Source organism: Ipomoea nil, unplaced genomic scaffold, assembly GCF_001879475.1.
Source record: "Ipomoea nil cultivar Tokyo-kokei standard unplaced genomic scaffold, Asagao_1.1 scaffold0715, whole genome shotgun sequence".
NCBI classification, from domain to species: Eukaryota; Viridiplantae; Streptophyta; class Magnoliopsida; order Solanales; family Convolvulaceae; genus Ipomoea; species Ipomoea nil.
The window spans coordinates 363,897-390,259 of NW_017617143.1; the positions used below are offsets into that span (position 1 = coordinate 363,897).

General features: G+C 36.1%; 4 non-coding genes across 4 annotated transcripts; all 4 read left to right on the forward strand.

The window, feature by feature from the left end:
- Positions 1-1,518: 1,518 nt before the first annotated feature.
- TRNAR-UCG lies at positions 1,519-1,594 on the forward strand. The gene has a single exon. It is a non-coding gene; the product is annotated as a tRNA-Arg (tRNA).
- A 14,536-nt stretch (positions 1,595-16,130) lies between these two features.
- Positions 16,131-16,204, forward strand: TRNAR-UCG. The gene has a single exon. It is a non-coding gene; the product is annotated as a tRNA-Arg (tRNA).
- Positions 16,205-20,879: 4,675 nt separating this feature from the next.
- On the forward strand, positions 20,880-20,953 carry TRNAR-UCG. Its single transcript has one exon. It is a non-coding gene; the product is annotated as a tRNA-Arg (tRNA).
- A 946-nt stretch (positions 20,954-21,899) lies between these two features.
- On the forward strand, positions 21,900-21,973 carry TRNAR-UCG. The gene has a single exon. It is a non-coding gene; the product is annotated as a tRNA-Arg (tRNA).
- The last annotated feature ends 4,390 nt before the right edge of the window (positions 21,974-26,363 follow it).

Genomic DNA, 26,363 nt, shown 5'->3' on the forward strand with positions numbered 1-26,363 from the left:
TCGGAATACGATGGAGGATACACGTGATCAGGTTGCGGGGCTGCTTGGTGTGCCCAAAGCTGACAATTTTGGAAGGTATTTGGGCCTGACATCGTTTATAGGTAGAAATAAAAGGGTTACTTTTTCATGCTTACACTATGTGCTGAGTCTCTGTTCCTCCTGACCTCATTCTAGATTTGTTATTAATTCCACAATGATTTTTGGCTTTCAAAAAAGATAATTATATTTTAATTTTGTAAATTGTGATATAATTATAATTTTTTAACTTGTATTTAACATTAATATAATTTATTTGTCATATTTTTATTTTATAATTATAATATTATAAAATTTAAAATTATACAGTTCATAGCTTAATATAATTTATAAAAATGTATATATAGGTTACCACTAATATATCGTACAAGGTCTCAAGTGTTATCAAAAGATATATTGTATATGCACTGCGCGGCGTATATTCGACATATACGTGCACTTGTTGACAACAATGATTAAATATTCTAAATTAACAATATTAGTTTACAAGTATATATGTATGACCGCATAGTGCAGTGGATTAGCGCGTCTGACTTCGGATTAGATGGTCGTGAGTTCGACTCCCATTGTAGTTGATTAAATTATTTCTCTTTAAGAAAAACTTTAATCTTAAAACTTTAAACATAAACTCTTCCCCAACAAAAAGGAAAAACTTTACACGTCCCCAACAAAAAGGAAAAATCCTAAAACATAAACTCTTCCCCAACAAAAAGGAAAAACTTTACACGATGCAGATTTCCTAAATCTTACAATTACTGCCAACACCTTCTTTTGTCACACATGGTCTTTTACAATGATTTATCTTGTTTTCTTTACTTGATATTACTTAGATGTGAGATTTACCCTTATATAATGTTTGTAAAGTTCTTTCGTAATCTAAAAATAATAATTCAAATATAATATGTTTAGATAATTATATTTCCATAAATTCAATATCTCTTTTAGTAGGAATACCATGGAGGATACACGTGATCAGGTTGCGGGGCTGCTTGGTGTGCCCAACGCTGACAATTTTGGAAGGTATTTGGGCCTGCCATCATTTATAGGTAGAAAAAAAGGGTTGCTTTTTCAAGCTAACACTATATACTGAGACTCTGTTCCTCTTGACTTCATTCTAACTTCGTTATTAATTCCACAATGATTTTTTGCTTTCAAAAATGATTACTATATTTTAATTTTGTAATTTGTGATATAATTATAATTTATTTAACTTTTATTTAACATTAATATAATTTATATGAAATATTTTTATTTTATAATTATAATATTATTAAATATAAAAATATATAGTTCATAACTTTATATAATTTTAAAAAATGTATATATAGGCCGCAACTAATATATCGAGCAAGGTGTCAATTGTTATCAAAAGATATATTGTATATGCACTGCGCGGCGCATATTCGACGTATACGTGCACTTGTTGATAACAATGATTAAATATTCTAAAGTCACAAGATTAGTTTAAAAGTATAAATGTATGACCGCATAGCGTAGTGGATTAGCGCGTCTGAAATCGGATCAGAAGGTCGTGGGTTCTCGATTCCCACTGTGGTCGCTTAAATTATTTCCCTTTAAGAAAAACCTAAAATATAACTATTCCAAAACAAAATGGAAAAATTTAGGGAAAATGGTCAAATAGACTTATTAAGTTTTGATGAAAAAGCAATTTGGCCCTCACACATTAAAAAGGTTCAATTACACTTGAACTCTTTTAAATTTTGCAATTAGACATAATTCACACGATGCACATTTCCTTGGGAAAGTGACGATGATTTTCTTGCCATTCCAGGAATCCTACAAATACAAATATCATATAAAATAAAAATTCTTCCAACACATTCTTTTGTCACACATGGTCTTGTACAGTGATTTATCTTTTTTCTTTACAAGATAATACATAGATGTGAGACTTACCTTTAGATAATGTTTGCGAAGTTCTTTCGTAATCTAAAAATAAAAATTCGAATATAATACGCTTAGATAATTATATTTCCATAAATTCAATCTCTTTTAGTCGGAATACCACGGAGGATACACGTGATCAGGATGCGGGGCTGCTTGGTGTGCCCAACACTGACAATTTTGGAAGGTATTTGGGCCTGACATCGTTTATAGGTAGAAATAAAAGGGTTACTTTTTCATGCTAACACTATGTGCTGAGTCTCTGTTCCTCCTGACCTCATTCTAGATTCGTTATTAATTCCACAATGATTTTTTGCTTTCAAAAAAGATAACTATATTTTAATTTTGTAATTTGTGATATAATTATAATTTATTTAACTTGTATTTAACATTAATATATTTTATATGTAATATTTTTATTTTATAATTATAATATTATTATATATAAAAATATATAGTTCATAACTTTATATAATTTTAAAAAATGTATATATAGGCCGCAACTAATATATCGTACAAGGTGTCAAGTGTTATCAAACGATATATTGTATATGCACTCCGCGGCGCATATTCGACGTATACGTGCACTTGTTGACAACAATGATTAAATATTCTAAATTAACAAGATTGGTTTAAAAGTATAAATGTATGACCGCATAGCGCAGTGGATTTGCGCGTCTGAATTCGGATCAGATGTTCGTGGGTTCTCGACTCCCACTGTGGTCGCTTAAATTATTTCCCTTTAAGAAAAAGCTAAAATATAACTATTCCCAAACAAAAAGGAAAAATATAGGGAAAATGGTCAAATAGACTCACTAACTTGTGAAGAAAAAGCAATTAGGCACTCACACATTAAAAATGTTCAATTACACTTGAACTCTTTAAAATTTTACAATTTGACATAATTTACACGATGCAGATTTCCTTGGGAGAGTGAAGATGATTTTTCTTGCCATTCTAGGAATCTTATAAATACAAATATCGTATAAAATAAAAATTCTTCCAACACCTTCTTTTGTCACACATGGTCATGGACAATGATTTATCTTTTTTCTTTACAAGATATTACATTTTTTTGAATGCTACTGGCTCTATTACATTGTAGTATCTATTCATATTCTTTCTCAACCTACTGAAACACAAACAACCAATAATGCCTCCACTGAGGCTCTAACTCACAACCTTCCAAATGGAAGTCCAACCCGGGTACCATTAGACCACATAGTCTTGGTTATAAGATATTACATAGATGTGAGATTTACACTTAGATAATGTTTCCGAAGTTCTTTCGTAATCTAAAAATAAAAATTTGAATATAATATGTTTAGATAATTATATTTCCATAAATTCAATATCTGTTTTAGTAGGAATACCACGAATGATACACGTGATCAGGTTGCGGGGCTGCATGGTGTGCTCAACTCTGACAATTTAAGAAGGTATTTGGGCCTGCCATCATTTATGGGGAGATATAAAATGGTTTTTTTTTTTCATGCTAACACTATGTGCTGGGAATTTGCCCCTCCTGACTTCATTCTAGCTTCGTTATTAATTCCACAATGAATTTTTGCTTTCAAAAAACATAACTATACTGTAATTTTTTAATTTGTAATATAATTCTAATTTATTTAACTTGAATTTATCAATAATATAATTTATATGTAATATTTTATTTTATAACTATAATATTATTAAATTTAAAAATATATAGTTCATAACTTTATATAGTTTATAAAAATGAATATATATGCCGCAACTAATATATCGTACAAGGTGTCAAGTGTTATCTAAAGATATAGTGTATATGCACTGCGCGGCGTATGTTCGACATATAAGTGTACTTGTTGAAAACAATGATTAAATATTCTAAACAAGATTAGCTTAAAAGTATAAATGTTTAACCGCATAGCCTAGTGGATTAGCGCGTTTGACTTCGGATTAGATGGTCGTGGGTTCGACGACCACTGTGTTTGCTTAAATTATTTCCCTTTAAGAAAAATCTAAAATATAAACTCTTCCCAAATTAAAAGGAAAAATTTAGGGAAAAGGTTTAAATAGACCCCCCCTTTAAGTTTTGATGAAATATCAAATAGGCCCTCACACATTAAAAATGTTCAATTTCACTTGAACTCTTTAAAATTTTGCAATAAGACATCATTTACACGATGCACATTTCCTTGGCAGTGTGACGATGATTTTCTTTCCATTCCAGGAATCTTACAAATACAAATATCATATAAAATAAAAATTCTTCCAACACCTTCTTTTGTCACACATGGTCTTGTACAGTGATTTATCTTTTCTCTTTACAAGATATTACATAGATGTGAGACTTACCTTTAGATAATGTGTTAGGAATAAAGTGTAATGATTTTGATATGCCAAATATGTATTTGTAGATCCCCCAATTTTATTTTATAGGTCTAGTAGAGTCTTAGACCATAATCGGGAAATTATTTAAATTGCAAAAGAGAAAAACAGAGGAAGATGCATGAAAATAGAAGAAGAAGAAGATATCCGAAAATCAAGAATTTGTCTGGAGAAAATGACAAATTGAAGAAGAAGATGAATGATATAATATTCACGTCTATGCTACAAGAAGATATCCCAGAAGAATTTTCGTGAAAGAAAATTAAGTTTGGAAGAATGCATGAATTTGACTTGGAGATCAAGCATTTATGGAAAGAAAGGAGTACATCAAATATGATTGGAGATTTAATCAATAAGCTATACGGATGAAGTGGAAGATGCTTGATATATTATGCAAAATGGCACAAGTTCGAAACTCACCCTCAATAATTTTACAAGGTAAAATTTGAGAAGCCAAAATTAATTAAGCTTGATGGAGTTGGGCGCCAATTACAAGTGGAAATTGAGAAGCAATTTCACTTGGGTGGCAATTGAGAAGCTAGTTTGGCTTTGGGCGCCAATTACTAGTGGCAATTGAGAAGCAATTGCACTTGGGAGCCGGAATAAATCAGAATTGAAATTGGGAGCTAGTTTGAAGCAATTGAAATTGGGCTCACATGGTTGAAAGAGAAATTGAAATTGGGAGCTAGTTTGAAGCAATTGAAATTGGGCTCACATGGTTGAAAGAGAAATTGAAATTGGGAGCAAGTAAGCAATTGAAATTGGGCTCACATGGTTGAAAGAGAAATTGAAATTGGGAGCAAGTTTCACATGAGAATCAATTCAAGATGGGAGCCAGAAATTGAAATTGGGAGCAAGTTTCATATGGGAATCAATTCAAGATGGAAGCCAATGTAGAAATTGAAATTGGGAGCCAATTGAGGTTGTAGTATGGGATGCAATTTCAAATTGAGCCAATTGAGGTTGTAGTATGGGATGCAATTTCAAATTGGGGACTGATTCGAAGAAGATATGGAGATCAAATTGAATTGAGATAAATTCAATACCAGGAGAAGTCTGGAGCCAATTTCGCGAAGAGAAGTCTGGGCAATTGAAAGCACCAGGAGTAGATCAAATAATTCAAAAGCAATTGAAAGCACCCGGAGTAGATTGGGAGCCAATTACAAGTCAAAGTCAATTGGGAGCCAATTACAATGGAGAAATTCAAATTGGGTGCCAATTACAAGTAAATTGCAATTGGGTGTGGGTGCCAATTACAAGTCAATTGCAATTGGGTGTCAATTACAAAGTAGAAATTCAAATTGGGAAATTGGGAAATTGGGTGCCAATTACAAGTAAATTGCAATTGGGTGTGGGTGCCAATTACAAGTCAATTGCAATTGGGTGTCAATTACAAAGTAGAAATTCAAATTGGGAGGAAGTTCAAAGCCAGTTTGAAGTCTGAGAACACCCAGACGTGAGAATGAAGAAGATGAACTTACAGTAAAAATATTCTCACAAGGAAAAATACTAGTTTAACTAGTATGGGATTAAATTGAAGAATATTTTTAAATCCCAAAGATACCAGGACCACTTCAGAGCTAATCAGAGAAGCCGTTCTATACCCAGATATTTCCACTCAACGTAAATCCAGAGGAATATCAGATGAAGTTTGGGAAACCATTCACATGAAGTTCAAGCTCTCAAACGGCTAGCTTATCCTTTCTGACATCTTTGCAGAAGATAAGATAAGATCTCTGAACTAACGTGAAGATTTTTCTTTGGAATGGTGCGGAACTAACGTGATGTTAGATGCACTCAACATGGATTTAAATCAAGTCTATCACATGAAGCTTCACGAAAAGGCAACCAGACAGAAAGGAAAAGCACCAATCAAAGGAAGAAGTACGGCGCAAGACCGTATAGCCGAACAAGAAAGACAGAACGAAATATCACTTCAGTTAGCTCTACAAAGGTCAGTCTATGACACACATCATTATCCAGGTAATACATCTCTTGTGGATAATGAAATCTTTGATGAAAGAACTGAAGGGACGGCACTCATTGATGTACCAATCATGAGCACTGAAAAATATATGGACATACCTGTGAAAGTCCATGATGCTTCTTTATTGATATCTGATCTGACCCCCACAACAATTAATGTGAATCTGGAGTGCAATGAACAACTTGTGGGATCTAATGAAGTAGAAGTGTCAGTACGAGAAGAAGAAAGAGAACAAGTGTCAGAAGAAAGAAGAAGAGATATACCAGTGGAAGTTACAGTATAAGTTGCTACTGAGAATAGGCAACAAATCACAGAGGATTTATCCAGTGTATTGCCAGTACACCATACGGAGTCTACCATGCCTACCATGGACCCTGTTCTAGAAAATGAAGAATTATTTGCAGACAATTACACGAGAACAGAAGTCTTAGAAGAAGAAATTGGTGATCTCAATCAAGAAGCCGAATCACCCGAAGAAGAAGGGATGCAACTTATTGATACAGTTGTTCTCACAGATCCGAATAGAAGACCATTCGGATCCCCTCAAAACTTTGTGTAGATGGATGATTAAAATGATGGCATATTTTCATTTTTTGCAAAAGTGGCCGAATCAAGTGATGTTGTTTGTCAAACAATTGGAGAAAAATTGGTTGAACAAAACCAAATGCTAGAACAACAACACACAGATACACGAGTCAATCTGAAGGAGTTAATGGAGCATCAAAATGTTTTGAAGACTCAGATTGACAAAGCAGAAAGAATCTTGAAAGGAAAATTGACAAAAGGCTTACTTGATTGAAGTGATTCAGCTCATGAAGAAGGAACGTGAAGCAGCTGAAAAGATTAACAACGAACGTCACTTGCGACAAGTCAAGGCGATTCAAGATCAAGAAAGCCGAATCAACAAACTTGAAGTTGAGCTCACAGTTGCAACAAACAAGCTGCAAAATGTACAAGTTGTTTCCATTGAAACACGCAATAGTGTTGAAGCTGTGAAAGCAAACCAAGACCGAGATTGTAAAACCCTTGCATTTTTGGTTGATAACGCCAAAAGGGGGGAAAAAATTCTCAGTCACTTGGCTTTGCAACAACAAGAATTTATTCTTAGAATCCAACAACAGCCAGTAATATCTACTCAAGGTAGAGGCCGAAGCCGCGGACAATCCTCACAAGGACCATCTCAGATTGGTTTTGCTCAGGTCGCGAATCCTAGTCTTGGTACGAGTACATCGAAAGTAGCTGAAACTCGTGGCGGGTTTGAATGCTCTAAAGGTACCGCCACTCAGACAACAATATTGACTAAGGAAAATCTACCAAGCATGATCAAGAAATGGCCTGTAGCCGATCAAGCTCAATGGATCTCGGAGAAGAATAAAGAAGAAGAAGGCAAAAGGAAAAGAACCGATATGTGGTATGAACTAAGAGATTTCACTGGAAATATGGGCATGAATCTTGGAGAAGAAAGAAGCTTCGAAGAATGTGTCTTATGGTGGGAAACCGGATTTCTTCCGGGCAACAATATCAAAGAAGTTTTTTGATATTACATGGCCGCGCAACTTACAAAGAAATTTCAGAATGCAAAGTTCAAAGATGATTTCTTCAAGCTCAGAGAACATGTCAAGGAAATTTTGAAGAAAGACTCTGGTGTGAAGAAACACAGAAGGTAATCTGAAAAATCTCTTAAGCTGATGCTTCTGCTATTTTCGAACCTCTGTTGCGTTTTTCTCTATAAATTCAAAATATCTCAATAATAATCTCCAATGGTCTATTTTGAGTTTAGAATTTTATTTGTTTGATGTAATTAGACCTTCACGAATTAAAAAGACAAGAAATGTCAAACGCACATAAAAATTAAAAATGATGATCAAAAATTAAAATAATTGAAGATGCGTTTAGGAGCTTGTCTAAAAAAACAAAATAATTCACAAGTTTTCTTTTGATCGTGTCTAGAAAACCATTTGTTAAACTCATCTTGGCTTTGTCAAATAAAATTGAGCAAAAAGATTATTTTTCAAAGAATTAAAGCAAATGACTGAGTATAGGTTTTGGCATTATCAAAAGGGGGGAAATTGTTAGGAATAAATGTAATGGTTTTGATATGCCAAATATGTATTTGTAGATCCCCCAATTTTATTTTATAGGTCTAGTAGAGTCTTAGACCATAATCGGGAAATTATTTATATTGCAAAAGAGAAAAACAGAGGAAGATGCATGAAAATAGAAGAAGAAGATATCAAGCCGAAAATCAAGAATTTGTCTGGAGAAAATGACATATTGAAGAAGAAGATGAATGATATAATATTCACGTCAATGCTACAAGAAGATATCCTAGAAGAATTTTCGTGAAAGAAAATTAAGTTTGGAAGAATACATTAATTTGATTTGGAGATCAAGCATCTATGGAAAGAAAGGAGTACATCAAATATGATTGGAGATTTAATCAATAAGTTGTACGGACGAAGTGAAAGATGCCAGATATATTATGTGAAATGGCTCAAGTTCAAAACTAACCATAAACAATTTTACAAGGTAAAATTTGAGAAGCCAAAATTAATTAAGTCTGATGGAGTTGGTGGGAGCCAATAGGAATTGAAATTGGGAGCTAGTTCGAAGCAATTGAAATTGGGAGCTAGTTTCTCTCAATTCAAGATGGGAGCCAATGTAGAAATTGAAATTGAAATTGGGAGCTAGTTTCTCTCAATTCAAGATGGGAGCCAGTGTAGAAATTGAAATTGGGAGCCAATTGAGGTTGTAATTGAAATTGGGAGCCAATTGAGGTTGTAGTATGGGATGCAATTTCAAAATTGGGTGCCAATTGAGGTTGTAGTATGGGATGCAATTTCAAAATTGGGGACTGATTGAGGTTGTAGTATGGGAAGCAATTAAAATTTGGAGCCAATTGAGGTTGAAGTATGGGATGCAATTTCAAAATTGGGTGCCAATTGAGGTTGTAGTATGGGATGCAATTGAAATTGGGAGCCAATTGAGGTTGTAGTATGGGATGCAATTTCAAAATTGGGTGCCAATTGAGGTTGTAGTATGGGATGCAATTTCAAATTGGGGACTGATTCGAAGTGCAATTTCAAAATTGGGTGCCAATTGAGGTTGTAGTATGGGATGCAATTTCAAATTGGGGACTGATTCGAAGAAAACATGGAGATCAAATTGAATTGAGATAAAATTCAATACCAGGAGAAGTCTGGGAGCCAATTTCAAAGTCAAAGTCAAATAATTCAAACTGGGAAGCAATTGAAAGCACCAGGAGTAGATTGGGAGCCAATTACAAGTCAAAGTCAATTGGGAGCCAATTACAATGGAGAAATTCAAATTGGGTGCCAATTGCAATTGAGGGAGCCAATTGAGGTTGTAGTATGGGATGCAATTTCAAATTGGGGACTGATTCGAAGAAGACATGGAGATCAAATTGAATTGAGATAAAATTCAATACCAGGAGAAGTCTGGGAGCCAATTTCGAAGTCAAAGTCAAATAATTCAAACTGGGAAGCAATTGAAAGCACCAGGAGTAGATTGGGAGCAAATTACAAGTCAAAGTCAATTGGGAGCTAATTACAATGGAGAAATTCAAATTGGGAGGAAGTTCAAAGCCAGCTTGGAGTCTGAGAACACCCAGACGTGAGAATGAAGAAGATGAAGATGAACTTACAGTAAAAATATTCTCACAAGGAAAAATACTAGTTTAACTAGTATGGGATTAAATTGAAGAATATTTTTAAATCCCAAAGATACCAGGACCACTTCAAAGCTAATCAGAGAAGTCGTTCTACACCCAGATATTTCCACTCAACGTAAAACCAGAGGAATATCAGATGAAGTTTGGGAAACCATTCACATGAAGTTCAAGCTCTCAAACGGCTAGCTTATCCTTTCTGACATCTTTGCAGAAGATAAGATAAGATCTCTGACAAAAACATACAAGATTTCAAAAATGAGATCGTCTCTTTCCAACGGATAGATTCTCATTATTAGCTATAAAATGATGAAGATATGAAGATTTGAAGAAGAGGAACACGAACTAGAGAGTAGAAAATACGAACTCATCAAGAGGAACGTATAGAGCAATAAAGCTTAAAAGAGCATAGAGCAAAAATCTCATTTGGTACATAGCATACCAAAAATCTTCAAGTGAGAAGTGAGAAAAGAAAAAGAACTCAGAGAGCTTCAAAAGAAAATATTCTGAGAGTTCTTAAACAGAGCAAAACAGAGCAAAAATATCAAGTGTTTTACTTGATATATTCAAAGAGAGAAAACACTCAGAGTTATCAAGAGAAATCATTCCAGAGTGTTTATCTTCATCAAGGAGACCTGCGCATCATTGAAGATCATCTACAGAGTCTCAGAAGTTGGAAGCAAGACAACACTTGTTTTGGAGCAAAACAAGAGAAGGGAGGAAAGTAGCACGGAGCTGTGAAATCCTGGATTGTCACACGGAGCTGTGAGATCCGAAGCAGCAGTGTTCGAGGCACTGGGCGTGATTAGTGCGGGCTTTGTGATCAAAGCACTAGATCACGGGATACGTTTCTACCGGAGTATGGAAGACGGGGGGAAAGTAACGCGGAGTCGTGAAATCCTGGATAGTAGCGCGGCGACGTGAAACCCGAAGCAGCAGTGTGGTGTCACTGGGCGTGATTAGTGCGGGCTTTGTGATCAAAGCACTAGATCACGGAAATTCATTGTATCTTGGAACCAAGGAGTGGTAGATATAGTGAATTGCTCTTGGAGATAAGAGCAAGTGGAGTAGGAGGATTACACCACATCGCGAACCACTATAATTGTCTTGTGTTCTTTACTGCTTTCTTTACTTAATGCTCTTTACATAATCGCTCTACACGAGATATACTGCTCACACAATCTCACACACACTTTATCTTTATTTAATTCCGCCGTGCACCATACTCTAACATTCTAGTTAAGAGTTTTGATTTATCTCTGGCTTAGCAATTGTTGTGCTGTGCGAAAAAGTTTGAAAGTCTATTCACCCCCGCCCCCCCCCTCTAGACTTTCACCTGACCTCTTTTGGGACCAACATAATGTTTGCGAAGTTCTTCCGTAATCTAAAAAAAAAATCGAATATAATATGCTTAGATAATTATATTTCCATAAATTCAATATCTCTTTTAGTCGGAATACCACAGAGGATACACGTGATCAGGTTGCGGGGCAGCTTGGTGTGCCCAATGCTGACAATTTTGGAAGGTATTTGGGCCTGACATCGTTTATAGGTAGAAATAAAAGGGTTGCTTATTCATGTTAACACTATGTGTTGAGACTCTTTTCCTCCTGACTTCATTCTAGCTTCGTTATTAATTCCACAATGATTTTTGGCTTTCAAAAAAGAAAACTATATTTAATTTTGTAATTTGTGATATAATTATAATTTATTTAACTTGTATTTAACATTAATATAATTTATAACTATTCCCAAACAAAAAGGAAAAATTTAGGGAAAATGGTCAAATAGACTCATTAACTTTTGATGAAAAACAATTAGGCCCTCACACATTAAAAAGGTTCAATTACACTTGACCTCTTTAAAATTTTGCAAATAGACATAATTTACACGATGCAGATTTCCTTGGGAGAGTGAAGATGATTTTTCTTGCCATTCTAGGAATCTTATAAATACAAATATCGTATAAAATAAAAATTCTTTCAACACCTTCTTTTGTCACACATGGTCATGTACAGTGATTTATCTTTTTTCTTTACAAGATATTACATAGATGTGAGATTTACACTTAATTAGATAATGTTTGCGAAGTTCTTTCGTAATCTAAAAATAAAAATTTGAATATAATATGTTTAGATAATTACATTTCCATAAATTCAATATCTATTTTAGTAGGAATACCACGGAGGATACACGTGATCAGGTTGCGGGGCTGCTTGGTGTGCTCAACTCTGACAATTTAAGAAGGTATTTGGGCCTGCCATCATTTATAGGGAGATATAAAAGGGTTTTTTTTTTTCATGCTAACACTATGTGCTGGGAATATGTCCCTCCTGACTTCATTCTAGCTTGGTTATTAATTCCACAATGAATTTTTTCTTTCAAAAAACATAACTATACTTTAATTTTTTAATTTGTAATATAATTCTAATTTATTTAACTTGAATTTAACAATAATATAATTTATATGTAATATTTTATTTTATAATTATAATATTATTAAATTTAACAATATATAGTTCATAACATTATATAATTTATGTAACACCCCCCAACCAAGGCCCAAATAAAAGCCCTAACACATGCAGATTAAACAACAAAACTAGCACAGCGGAAGATAAAACGAAAACTGGATAAAAAGAAATCCGAATGGGGTGTTATGCCACGTTTACCAAACCCGGTAAACGCTACGGCGAACAATCTGCAAGTGTATACATCTATCCCAAATCATCAGTCTAACTAGCTACATTGGCGCACAGGCCACAAAAGCAAGGATAAAGGTGCTAAGCTACCAGGCCCTAAACATCGCTCTCGTCTAAACATCACCTGAAAGATACAAAGATAAACATTGGGACGAAGCCCGGTCCGTGAATAATGCTGGTAACCCACCAATACCGTTAAGTATCATATATAGATACATATAAGCCATAAAACCATTTTCGAAACGGAATACATAAGTATATAAGTCAAAAGCCAAGATCAATAGACAACATAAGACTCACCACTCACAAGGATAATACCGGGAACACATCCCAAACCACAAAGGTTAACTACAACACAAAGGATAAAGACTCACCCAACGGCAGCACATGCCAAAACAACACAAGCCTCCGTGACTACACACGTCACGAGAGAAGATCACACAACGCCGGCTTTACAAGCCCTCGCAACATCACCCATCACGAGTTGGTATGCCTTCCTTATGCCCTGTTCCAACCTTATGGCTACCCCTAACCTTGTATCTTCTTTCCAACCATTACCTCCAGGACCCCCTGTACTTCTTAGTCCAACCTTTTCCCTCCTGGGACCGTCGTCCCCCACCAACAAACCACCAACAAAACCACCAATTTCATAGTACACAAGGTACCGTTCACACACATGGCGACACACGCCTCGGCGACACACGCCTTACCCAAGAAATACGTGAACCTGACACACAGGTCACAACTCCATAATCACGTCACGGCCACCACGAGGACCGCTGCAATACCTTGGTGACTAGTGTCCCATACCACTAATCGTGCAATCCAGGTAAAGCCACACACACCACACCTCAACAGGAATCAATCAACGGATTGCAATGAAGGTATGAAACATACTCAATCAAGGAACGGGTCACAGCCCAATCAACATCAACGATGAATAACACGAGTTATCATCAACCCAACGGAAGGAACAAACAACTCACATGCTAGCATTAAGACAACAAACTTGCATGCTTATCAACGAGGAAACTCAAGATAGTTCCGAGGAACTCACAAGACACCTCTTGGTCCAACGAAACACAATGTTGAACACTTAGCACGATTCAAGACACCAAAGTCCTACATGGACACCTACCATATAGTTCTAGACGTACGAAACATCAAGAATACGCTCAATTAGATCCACAAAAGAACAACGGGAAGTCAAAAGACCAAACACCAAGACCAACAAATCACGGGGAACAAATCCCGAACGAACACCATCGTGTTCCCCGCGGGTGGACCCACGGGTAGTGCCCCACCCGTGGTCCCGCCCGCGGGAACACATCCCCACAGGCCTATGTACCCGCGGGTAGGCTGGAGGGTGGTGCCCCGCCCGCGGGAACATCCCTGTTCCACAACAAATCCCTTCAGGGATTTTCAACTCCAAACTCAAATTCAAGTCCAAAACATGCCAAATCTCATCCAATACAACAAAATGACTTGAACAATGGAAAATGCCAAGCAATGGCACAAAGGAACCCTAAACACAAGCTCTAGATATGCAATATCACAAGACAAATGCATAAACCCTCACATTTCATAGCAAAACACAAGTAGAATCCAAGAAATCACATATAGGTAAGCAAAATAGGTTTTGTAGAGCATGGGTTACCTCTTGAAGACCAAAAGACTTCACTTTACACCACAACAAGCTCTCCACTAGGGTCACTTTCCAAACCCACTTCAAGATTAAACCAAAAGATCATAAAGATCCTACTTTTAAGAAAAAGACAACTAAGATGGAACCAAAAACACAAGATGAACTTAGATCTTACCCTCCTAGATGCCCAAATAGGTGAAAGGTTGAATCTTGGAAGCAAATCTTGGAATCTTGACAAGGGTCTCAACTTGGCTTGGAGAATAAGCTACACTTCTTTTCTAGAGAGAAGGTAGAGATATTTTTCTAAGAATTGTAAGGAATGAAATGAAGAAGTCTTCTAGGTTAGGTTACAATACTAACTCTTGGTGAAAAGACAAGGATACCCTTACTAACCCTTAGAAAGTGTAAGGAACAAGGGAACTCCCCTCAAAGCACAAGGTACAACACCACTTAAAGGTTGACTAGTCAAATTCTAGTCCTTGAGTATCAAAAATCAGGATATTAGGAATCAATTCCTCAAAAGGTATAGAATTAATTACTCAATTAATTCATGGAAAGAAATGTGGATTTTTGGGGTGTCACAATTTATAAAAATGAATATATATGCCGCAACTAATATATGTATATACACTGCGCGGCGTATGTTCGACATATACGTGTACTTGTTGAAAACAATGATTAAATATTCTAAACAAGATAAGCTTAAAAGTATAAATGTTTCACCGCATAGCGTAGTGGATAAGCGCATTTGACTTCGGATTAGATGGTCGTGGGTTCGACGACCACTGTGTTCGCCTAAATTATTTCCCTTTAAGAAAAATCTAAAACATAAACTCTCCCCAAAGTAAAAGGAAAAATTTAGGGAAAAGGTTTAAATAGACCCCCCCTTTTACTTTTGATGAAAAAGCAAATAGGCCCTCACACATTAAAAAGGTTCAATTATACTTGAACTCTTTAAAATTTTCCATTAGACATAATTTACACGATGCACATTTCCTTGGGAGAGTGACGATGAATTTCTTGCCATTCCAGGAATCTTACAAATACTAATATCATATAAAATAAAAATTCTTCCAACACCTTATTTTGTCACACATGGTCTTGTAAAGTGATTTATCTTTTGTCTTTACAAGATGTTACATAGATGTGAGACTTACCTTCAGATAATGTTTGCGAAGTTATTTCGTAATCTAAAAATAAAAATCCGAATATAATATGCTTAGATAATTATATTTCCATAAATTCAATATCTCTTTTAGTCGAAATACCATAGAGGATAAACGTGATCAGGTTGCGGGGCTGCTTGGTGTGCCCAACGCTGACAATTTTGGAAGGTATTTGGGCCTGAAATCGTTTATTGGTAGAAATAAAAGGGTTGCTTTTTCATGCTAACACTATGTGATGAGTCTCTGTTCCTCCTGACTTCATTCTAGCTTCGTTATTAATTTCACAATGATTTTTGGCTTTCAAAAAAGATAACTATATTTTAGTTTTGTAATTTGTGATATAATTATAATTTATTTAACTTGTTTTAACATTAATATAATTTATATGTAATTTTTTTAATTATAATATTATTATATAGATAAATATATAGTTCATAGCTTTATATAATTTATAAAAATGAATATATAGGCCGCAAGCCCGCAACTAATATATCGTACAAGGTCTCAAGTGTTATCAAATGATATATTGTATATGCACTGCCCGGCGTATATTCAACATATACGTGCACTTGTTGACAACAATGATTAAATATTCTAAATTTACAAGATTAGTTTAAATGTATATATGTATGACCGCATAGCGAAGTGATTTAGCGCGTCTGACTTCGGATCAGAAGGTTGTGGGTTCAACTCCCACTGTGGTCGCTTAAATTATTCCCCTTTAAGAAAAACCTAAAACATAAACTCTTCCCCAACAAAAAGGAACAATCGTAAAACATAACCTCTTCCCCAACAAAAAGGAAAAATTTAGGAAAAATGGTCAAATAGACTCATTAACTTTAGATGAAAAATCAATTAGGCCCTCACACATTAAAAAGGTTGAATTAAACTTGAACTCTTTAAAATTTTGCAATTAGGCATAATTTAGACGATGCAGATTTCCTTGGGAGAGTGAAGATGATTTTCTTGCCATTCCAAGAATCTTACAAATACAAATATCATATAAAATAAAAATTCTGCCACCACCTTCTTTTGTCACACATGGTCTTGTACAGTGATTTATCTTTTTTCTTTTCTAGATATTACATAGATGTGAGATTTACCCTTAGATAATGTTTGCGAAGTTCTTTCGTAATCTAAAAAATAAAATTCGAACATAATATGTAAATTGACTCTCATGCATTAAAGAAAAGATAGTATCTAACGCTTTATGATTGTAGCTTGCGGTGGTCATCTCAGTCTTTGTCCATTCTGCCTCTGGTTTGAGGACTGGAGGATCTCCTGTATTATCTCCATCTTTGCAACCAACCAATTGGTAGGATGAGACCAACCAGTAAGAACAACCCTCTAGACCCTCTCTCCTTGAGCTCGTAGATGCATTTTGGTGCGGGCCTTCCAGTACGCATAGTTGTCACTGTTAGTTCAGGAGGTGTTCTATGTCGTTCCATGCTGTAAGACTCAATGCACAGTGAGCAGCAAATAAACAAGATAAACAGAAAGCAAACCAGATACTGAGATCTTGAATTAAAAAAACACGTGATAGCCAGATCGGTTAGATTAGTAACTTAAGTCCCCAAGCTCTGATACCAATTGAAAGAGCACGTGAGTTTTGAATGCAAGATTTTGCTTTAAGAATTTAATTTTATTTCAATTATAAAGCTGGACTAGATGCAATCATACTCCAGATATAATAAAGAACATAAAATAGATAGCAGTAAAAGAAAGCATGCACCAGGAAATGTTCACGCAGTTCGGAGCCTCACTCCTAGGTCTGCGGGGCCAGTCACATCAACCCAAATCCACTATGATAAAAACGGAGTACAAAAGGAGAGTTTATTACACACTAAAGTATAACCTATAACTACTCCAGAACCTACTCCAGTGGATCCGATGTGCAGGCGATCTTCATTGCTTCATAATCTGATTATCGGCCTTTCTTCACACTCAACAGTACAGTATATATTTGGTATAGATGAACCAAGAATTTCAGAATAAAACCAATGTGAAAGAGTGCATGGGAAAATGCTAACCAAAGTAGCATTTTATATAGGTAGTAAGGGATCCTTCGATCCACAATTCAAGCACTCTTTCCATCCTTGATTTCGGCTGCTCCATTAGATTTAGATCTCCTTGTTGATAGGGTCTTTAATAAATGATTTGAAGAAGCTTCATACCTCCTGGATTACTTTCTCGCGCTGATCCAGTCAACTACTCCAGACATTATGACTAATCCAGCAACTAAACCAGAACCACTTTGACAACTAATCTAGGCCAATATTAAGAGGCTTAAACGTGCAACATATTTACACTTACAAGTTTAAAAGTATATATGTATGACCGAATAGCGCAATGGATTAGCGCGTCATACTTCGGATCAGAAGGTCGTGGGTTCAGCACCCACTGCTGTGGTCGCTTAAATTATTTCTCTTTAAGAAAAACCTAAATAATAAACTCTTCCCCAATAAAAAGGAAAAATTCCAAAATATAAACTCTTCCCCAACAAAAAGGAAATATTTAGGAAAAATGGTCAAATAGACTCATTAACTATAGATGAAAAATCAATCAATTAGGTCCTCACACATTAAAATAGTTCAATTACACTTGAACTCTTTAAAATTTTGCAATTAGACATAATTTACACGATGCCAATTTCATTGGGAGAGTGAAGATGATTTTCTTGCCATTCTAGGAATCTTACAAATACAAATATCATATAAAATGAAAATTCTGCCAACACCTTCTTTTGTGACAAATGGTCTTGTACAGTGATTTATCTTTTTTCTTTACTAGATATTGCATAGATGTGAGATTTATCCTTAGATAAAGTTTGCGAAGTTCTTTCGTAATCAAAAAATAATAATTCGAACATAATATGTTTAGATAATTATATTTCTATAAATTCAATATCTCTTTTAGTAGGAATACCAAGGAGGATACACGTGATCAGGTTTCGGGGCTGCTTGGCGTGCTCAACGCTGACAATTTTGGAAGGTATTTGGGCTTGCCATCGTTTATAGGTAGAAATAAAAGGGTTAATTTTTCATGCTAACACTATGTGTTGGGACTCTGTCCCCCCTGACTTCTTTCTAGCTTCGTAATTAATTCCACAACGATTTTTGGCTTTCAAAAAAGATAATTATATTTTAATTTTGTAATTTGTGATAAAATTATAATTTATTTAACTTGTATTTAACATTAATATAATTTACAAGTAATATTTTTATTTTATAATTATAATATTATAAAATTTAAAAATATATAGTTCATAACTTAATATAATTTATAAAAATGTATATATAGGCCGCAACTAATATATCGTACAAGGTCTCAAGTGTTATCAAAAGATATATTGTATATGCACTGCGCGGCGTATATTCGACATATACGTGCACTTGTTGACAACAATGATTAAATATTCTAAATTAACAAGATTAGTTTAAAAGTATATATGTATGACCGCATAGTGAAGTGGATTAGATCGTCTGACTTCGGATCAGAAGGTAGTAGGTTCGACTCCAACTGTGGTTGCTTTAATTATTTCCCTTTAAAAAAACCTAGAACATAAACTCTTCCCCAACAAAAAGGAAAAATCTTAAAACATAAACTCTTCCTCAACAAAAAGGAAAAATGGTCAAATAGACTCATTAACTTTACACGATGCAGATTTTCTTGGGAGAGTGAAGATGATTTTCTTGCCATTCCAGGAATCTTACAAATAAAAATATCATATAAAATAAAAACTCAAACACCTTCTTTTGTCACACATGGTCTTGTACAATGATTTATCTTATTTTCTTTACTTGATATTACATAGATGTGAGATTTACCCTTAGATAATGTTTGTAAAGTTCTTTCGTAATCTAAAAATAATAATTCGAATATAATATGTTTAAATAATTAAATTTCTATAAATTTAATGTCTCTTTTAGTAGGAATACCACGGAGGATAAACGTGATCAGGTTGCGGGGCTGCTTGGTGTTCCCAACGCTGACATTTTTGGAAGGTATTTGGGCCTGCCATCGTTTATAGGTAGAAATAAAAGGGTTGCTTTTTCATGCTAACACTATGTGTTGGGACTATGTCTCCCTTGGCTTCTTTCTAGCTTCGTAATTAATTCCACAATGATTTTTGGCTTTCAAAAAAGATAATTATATTTTAATTTTGTAAATTGTGATATAATTATAATTTTTTTAACTTGTATTTAAAATTAATATAATTTATTTTTCATATTTTTATTTTATAATTATAATATTATAAAATTTAAAATTATACAGTTCATAACTTAATATAATTTATAAAAATGTATATATAGGCCGCAACTAATATATTGTACAAGGTCCCAAGTGTTATCAAAAGATATATTGTATATGCACAGCGCAGCGTATATTCGACATATACGTGCACTTGTTGACAACAATGATTAAATATTCTAAATTAACAAGATTAGTTTAAAAGTATATATGTATGACTGCATAGTGTAGTGGATTAGATTGTCTAATTTCAAATTAGAAGGTCATGGGTTCAACTCCAACTGTGGTTGCTTTAATTAATTCCCTTTTCATAAACTCTTAGACTCATTAACTTAACACGATGCAGATTTCCTTGGGAGAGTGAAGATGATTTTCTTGCCATTCGAGGAATCTTACAATTACTGCCAACACCTTCTTTTGTCACACATGGTCTTGTACAATGATTTATCTTATTTTCTTTACTTGATATTACATAGATGTGAGATTTACCCTTAGATAATGTTTATAAAGTTCTTTCGTAATCTAAAAATAATAATTCGAATGTAATATGTTTAGATAATTATATTTCCATAAATTCAATATCTCTTTTAGTAGGAATACCACGGAGGATACACGTGATCAGGTTGCGGGGCTGCTTGGTGTGCCCAACGCTGACATTTTTGGAGGGTATTTGGGCCTGCCATCGTTTATAGGTAGAAATAAAAGGGTTTCTTTTTCATGCTAACACTATGTGTTGGGACTATGTCTCCCCTGGCTTCTTTCTAGCTTTTTAATTAATTCCACAATGATTTTTGGCTTTCAAAAAAGATAATTATATTTTAATTTTGTAAATTGTGATATAATTATAATTTTTTTAAGTTGTATTTAACATTAATATAATTTATTTGTCATATTTTTATTTTATAATTATAATATTATAAAATTTAAAATTATACAGTTCATAACTTAATATAATTTACAAAAATGTATATATAGGCCGCAACTAATATACCGTACAAGGTCTCAAGTGTTATCAAATGATATATTGTATATGCAGTGCGCGGTGTATATTCGACATATACGTTCACTTGTTGACAACAATGATTAAATATTCTAAATTAACAATATTAGTTTAAAAGTATATATGTATGACCGTATAGCGCAGTAGATTAGCGCGTCTGACTTCGGATCAGAAGGTCGTGGGTTCGACTCCCACTGTGGTCGCTGAAATTATTTCCCTTTAAGAAAAACTTTAAACATAAACTCTTCCCCAACGAAAAGTAAAAATCATAAAACATAAACTCTTCCCCAACAAAAAGGAAAAATCGTCGAATAGACACTTTACACGATGAAGATTTCCTTTGGAGAGTGACTCATTTAGTCTACACGATGCAGATTTCCTTAGGAGAGTGAAGATGATTTTCTTGCCATTCCAGGAATCTTACAATTACTGCCAACACCTTCTTTTGTCACATATGACAATGATTTATCTTATTTTCTTTACTTGATATTACATAGATGTGAGATTTACCCTTAGATAATGTTTGTAAAGTTCTTTCGTAATCTAAAAATAATAATTCGAATGTAATATATTTAGATAATTATATTTCCATAAATTCAATATCTCTTTTAGTAGGAATACCACGGAGGATACACGTGATCAGGTCGCGGGGCTGCTTGGTGTGCCCAACGCTGACAATTTTGGAAGGTATTTGGGCCTGCCATCTTTTATGGGTAGAAATAAAAGGGTTGCTTTTTCATGCTAACACTATGTGTTGGGACTATGTCCCCCTCTTTTCTTTCTAGCTTCGTAATTAATTTCACAATGATTAAAGGCTTTCAAAAAAGATAATTATATTTTAATTTTGTAAATTGTGATATAATTATAATTTGTTTAACTTGTATTTAACATTAATATAATTTATTTGTCATATTTTTATTTTATAATTATAATATTATAAAATTTAAAATTATACAGTTCATAACTTAATATAATTTATAAAAATGTATATATAGGCCGCAACTAATATATCGTACAAGGTCTCAAGTGTTATCAAATGATATATTGTATATGCACTGCGCGGCGTATATTCGACATATACGTTCACTTGTTGACAACAATGATTAAATATTATAAATTAACAATATTCGTTTAAAACTATATATGTATGACCGTATAGTGCAGTGGATTAGCGTTTCTGACTTCGGATCAGAAGGTCGTGGGTTCGACTCCCACTGTGGTCGCTTAAATTATTTCCCTTTAAGAAAAACTTTAAACATAAACTCTTCCCCATCAAAAAGGAAAAATCCTAAAACATAAACTCTTCCCCAACAAAAAGGAAAAATTGTCAAATAGACACTTTACACGATGCAGATTTCCTTGGGAGAGTGACTCATTAACTCTACACGATGCAGATTTCCTTAGGAATCTTACAATTACTGCCAACACCTTCTTTTTGTCACACATGGTCTTGTACAATGATTTATCTTATTTTCTTTACTTTTTTTTTTTTTTTTGTAAATGGACAAAAACTTCATTAAATCAAATTCGAGATACAACTAGGTGGGTGAGTAATCCACACCCCAAGGACAGATGAAGAACCTGCAGCCTGCGCAAGCGCATGAGCCACGTGATTCGCTGGCCTTCTGACGTGGCGAATGATAACATTCCCAACGCCTCGAACAATGTCACAGCATTGTTTAATAACCAAACCTACATAAGACAAGTCCCTACTAGATGAATTAAGGTTGTTACAAAGATTTAAGCAGTCGGACTCTACAATATAATTCATCGGAGGTCTAGAATTAATCCAAGATAAAGCTTCTTTCATTGCCATCGCTTCTGCACAGTAGGGGTCGTGGGTGCCTTGTAGTCTTCCACTCCTGGCAGCCACAAATTGGTTCAGATGGTTTCAGATCACAGCCCCGTAGAAGGTACCATTCTCGGCAACGGCTGCATCAACATTACACTTCAAACTCCCCTCCGGTGGTGGTGTCCAGACTGCTGGAGTATTAACTGAACGGTGACCTCCATTATGCCCCGGTGAAAACACCTCCAGCCAAAGAGATACAAGCTCTACTGTTTGTCTCATTAGGCCCTCTAAATTCCAACTTTTGTGGTGCCATATTACATTATTGCGAGCGTTCCATATCGTCCATATGCGTGCCGCAATGCGTACCATAGACGTGTGGGGCAGCAAGCTTAAACTGGATTCCATATAGCCTGCGAAAGTAGAGCCTTGGAGAACATCATCAACTCCCTCTAACTGTCGAGAGACAAGACAGTCCCCAAACAGATGATCAACCGTTTCCGCATCAGCATTGCACATCGGACAGCCGCCTCCAATCCAGACTCCTTTCCTCTTCAGATTCTCACGCACTGGCAGTATATCCCATATCCCACGCCAAATCAAGTTGATCACTTTAGGTGGAACTGGAATACGCCACAATTTTTTCCACTCTGTAAATTCGTGGGAAGAGTTCTGTGTTGAGCCTGCGCCTACCGTAGTGTGATAGCCAAGCTTGACCGAGTAGAGGCCCCGAATATCATCTGCCCAACTCCATGAATCTGCATACTGTATAGATATAGGAGTGTTGGGAATGCGTTCCACATCTTGGTCTAGAAAAATATCCCGAAGAATTTCTAGGTCCCATTCGCCCTCATTAGTCATAATTTGGCTTACCGTTGCGTTACGGAGGGGTTCGATACATGGCGTAGATAACGGACCATTACTTGCGTCGGCTAGCCAATTGTGATCCCAAATCCGAGTGTCTTTACCATCCCCAATGCGCCGGATCAAACCCCCATGCAGTAGACCCTGACTAGCGTTGATGCTTCGCCAAAGATAACTCGGATTGTTTCCAGTGGATGCTTTAAGGAATTCCGTATTTGGAAAATACTTCGCTTTCAGGAGACGACTCAAAAGCGACTCGGGTCGTGTGATAATCCGCCATCCCTGCTTGGCTAAAAGCGCAAGATTGAATTCATGGAGCCGTTTGAATCCCATGCCCCCGAATTGCTTAGGGATCGCTAATCGGAGCCAGGACATCCAATGGATACCTCGACCAGCGGCCGTCCCGTTCCTCCACCAAAATTGGTTCATTAATTTTTCAATCGAATCACAAACGCCTCTTGGGAATAGGAATACTGACATGGCAAAAATTGGCATGGACTGTGCAATACTTTTCAGAAGAACTTCTTTCCCAGCCCTTGACAACAATTTTTTCTGCCATGTGCTAATCCTGTCACGAATTCGTTGCTCAATGAATTTAAATAGCCCAGATTTATTTCGTCCCAAAAAAGACGGTAATCCTAAATACCTTTCAAAATCCTCGACTTGCTGAACACCAAAGATTCCGGCCACCTGCGTTCGTGTACTCGGAACTGTGTTGGCACTGAACATTATACTGGATTTGCCAAAATTAATCACCTGACCTGAAACACAGCTGTACAAGTTTAGGCAATCTTGCACTTTCCGTGCCTCCCCCGTAGATGCTCTGAAGAAGAGCATACTATCATCGGCGAAAAAAAGATGTGACACTGGCGGGGCTGATCTAGCCACCCGGATGTCATGAATATTACCTCGGGCTTCCTCCTGCTGTAGGAGTAATGAAAGCCCTTCCGCACAGATTATAAATAAATATGGGGAAATTGGGTCACCTTGTCGGATACCCCGAGTGGGTACTACCGCTCCTGTAACATCTCCATTTATCACAAAATTATATTTAACTGAGTTCACACACAATAAAACGAGATCAACCCACTCACGGGCAAACCCCATAGCTAGCATCATGCTTTCTAGAAATCCCCATTCCATTCGATCGTACGCTTTCGCCATGTCTAGCTTTAGCGCTGTCCACCCCCCGTTCCCCTTACACTTACCCCTCAAATAATGGCCTATTTCCCCAGCAATAATAATATTGTCTGTTATTAATCTGTCTGGGATAAAGGCACTTTGAGACGATGAAATCACAGTATCAAGAATGTCTTTTAGCCTGTTAGCTATGACTTTGGCAAGGACTTTGTAGGCTACATTGCATAATGCAATGGGCCTCAGATCAGTCACAAATTCCGGGCAAGACTTCTTTGGAATGAGAACCACATTGGCTTCGTTTAGACCTTCCGGCATGTGACAATTATGAATGCAATCTTTAACAAAGATTGTGAGATCCTCCCCAACAATAGACCAGAAATTTTGGTAAAAAGAAGGGGACATACCGTCAGGGCCCGGAGCTTTATCTGGGGCCATGGAGAATAAGGCAATTTTCACTTCTTCGTTGTCAATTGGTCGCAGCAGCGCTTCATTCATCTCGGCAGTGACCTTGCATGGAACCCGATCAATAATGTCGAGGGTGCAATGAGATGTTGTAAAAATATTTTCGAAGTAGTTTAAGATTTCTGCATGCATGTCGTGATCTTCCAGCCAATGTCCGTCCGAGTTTCTAATACGGCGAAGGGTGTTCTGCTTACGTCGACTTGAAGCTACTTTATGGAAAAACTTAGTGTTATGATCGCCTTCCTTAAGCCATAGTTGTTTAGATCTCTGTCTCCAATAGACTTCCTCTTGAGATTGAAGTCTATGTAACTCGCGCTCCACCTCCCCATACTCCTCTATATCTCTAACCAGTCTGCTTCCTTTTAACGCCTCCAATTTATCTCTTAGTCGTTGCATTTTTTGACCAAACATTCTGAAGTATGAACCTCCCCATCTCCATAGATCATTGCCACAACGCTCGATACGCTGTCTGAATTCAAGGTCGCGCGAGAAGTCCCAGGATTGTTCTATAATACGTCGACAATCTGCATCCTTAACCCAGGCTGACTCAAACTTGAAACCACGCCTACCTCTACGAGCAGGAATATCCTCCAGACGCAAAAGAAGAGCGCTATGATCAGAATTCGTGGTAAGAATATTTTGAACCGAAGCTTCGACATATGCGTTGCACCATTCTGTTGATGCCGCTGCCCTATCAAGTCTCTCTTCGACCCAATGCTCTGTACCTCTGCCCTTCTCCCAAGTAAAATCGTATCCCGACATGCCCAGGTCGGACAAGTCACATTCCTGCAAAACTTCATTAAAACCCCTTATTAGACTATCTGGATGTGGAATCGAACCTCTCTTTTCCGTGTGACTGGCTAGATCGTTGAAATCACCGATAACTACCCAAGGAAGAGATGAACGGGTATTCAGCGTCCTCAGTAAGTCCCAGGACTGGCTTCTTCTGGAGCGTTCCGGGTAACCGTAGAACCCCGTTAGTCTCCATGGCACCATGCCTGGTAGCATCACCTCGACATCAATGTGGTTATCAGAAAAACTCAGTAACGAGGCCATGTCCTTTTCCTTCTAGAAAAGAGCCAATCCACCTCCCATACCCACTCTATCTACACACAATAAACCGTCAAAACCCAAACGTACTCGCACACTTTCCAAACGAACAGACCAAGATTTTGTTTCCATCAAAAACACAAAACTGGGTCGCTTCTTGGACACAATGCCCAAAAGTTCCCGAACCATCCGAGGGCCACCCAAGCCTCGGCAGTTCCAGCTCAAAACACTCATTGTGTAGAGCGAGTCTGATCCATCAGACCCGCCGGAATTGAGTTTTTTGGTGCTTCAAACATAACCACATCATG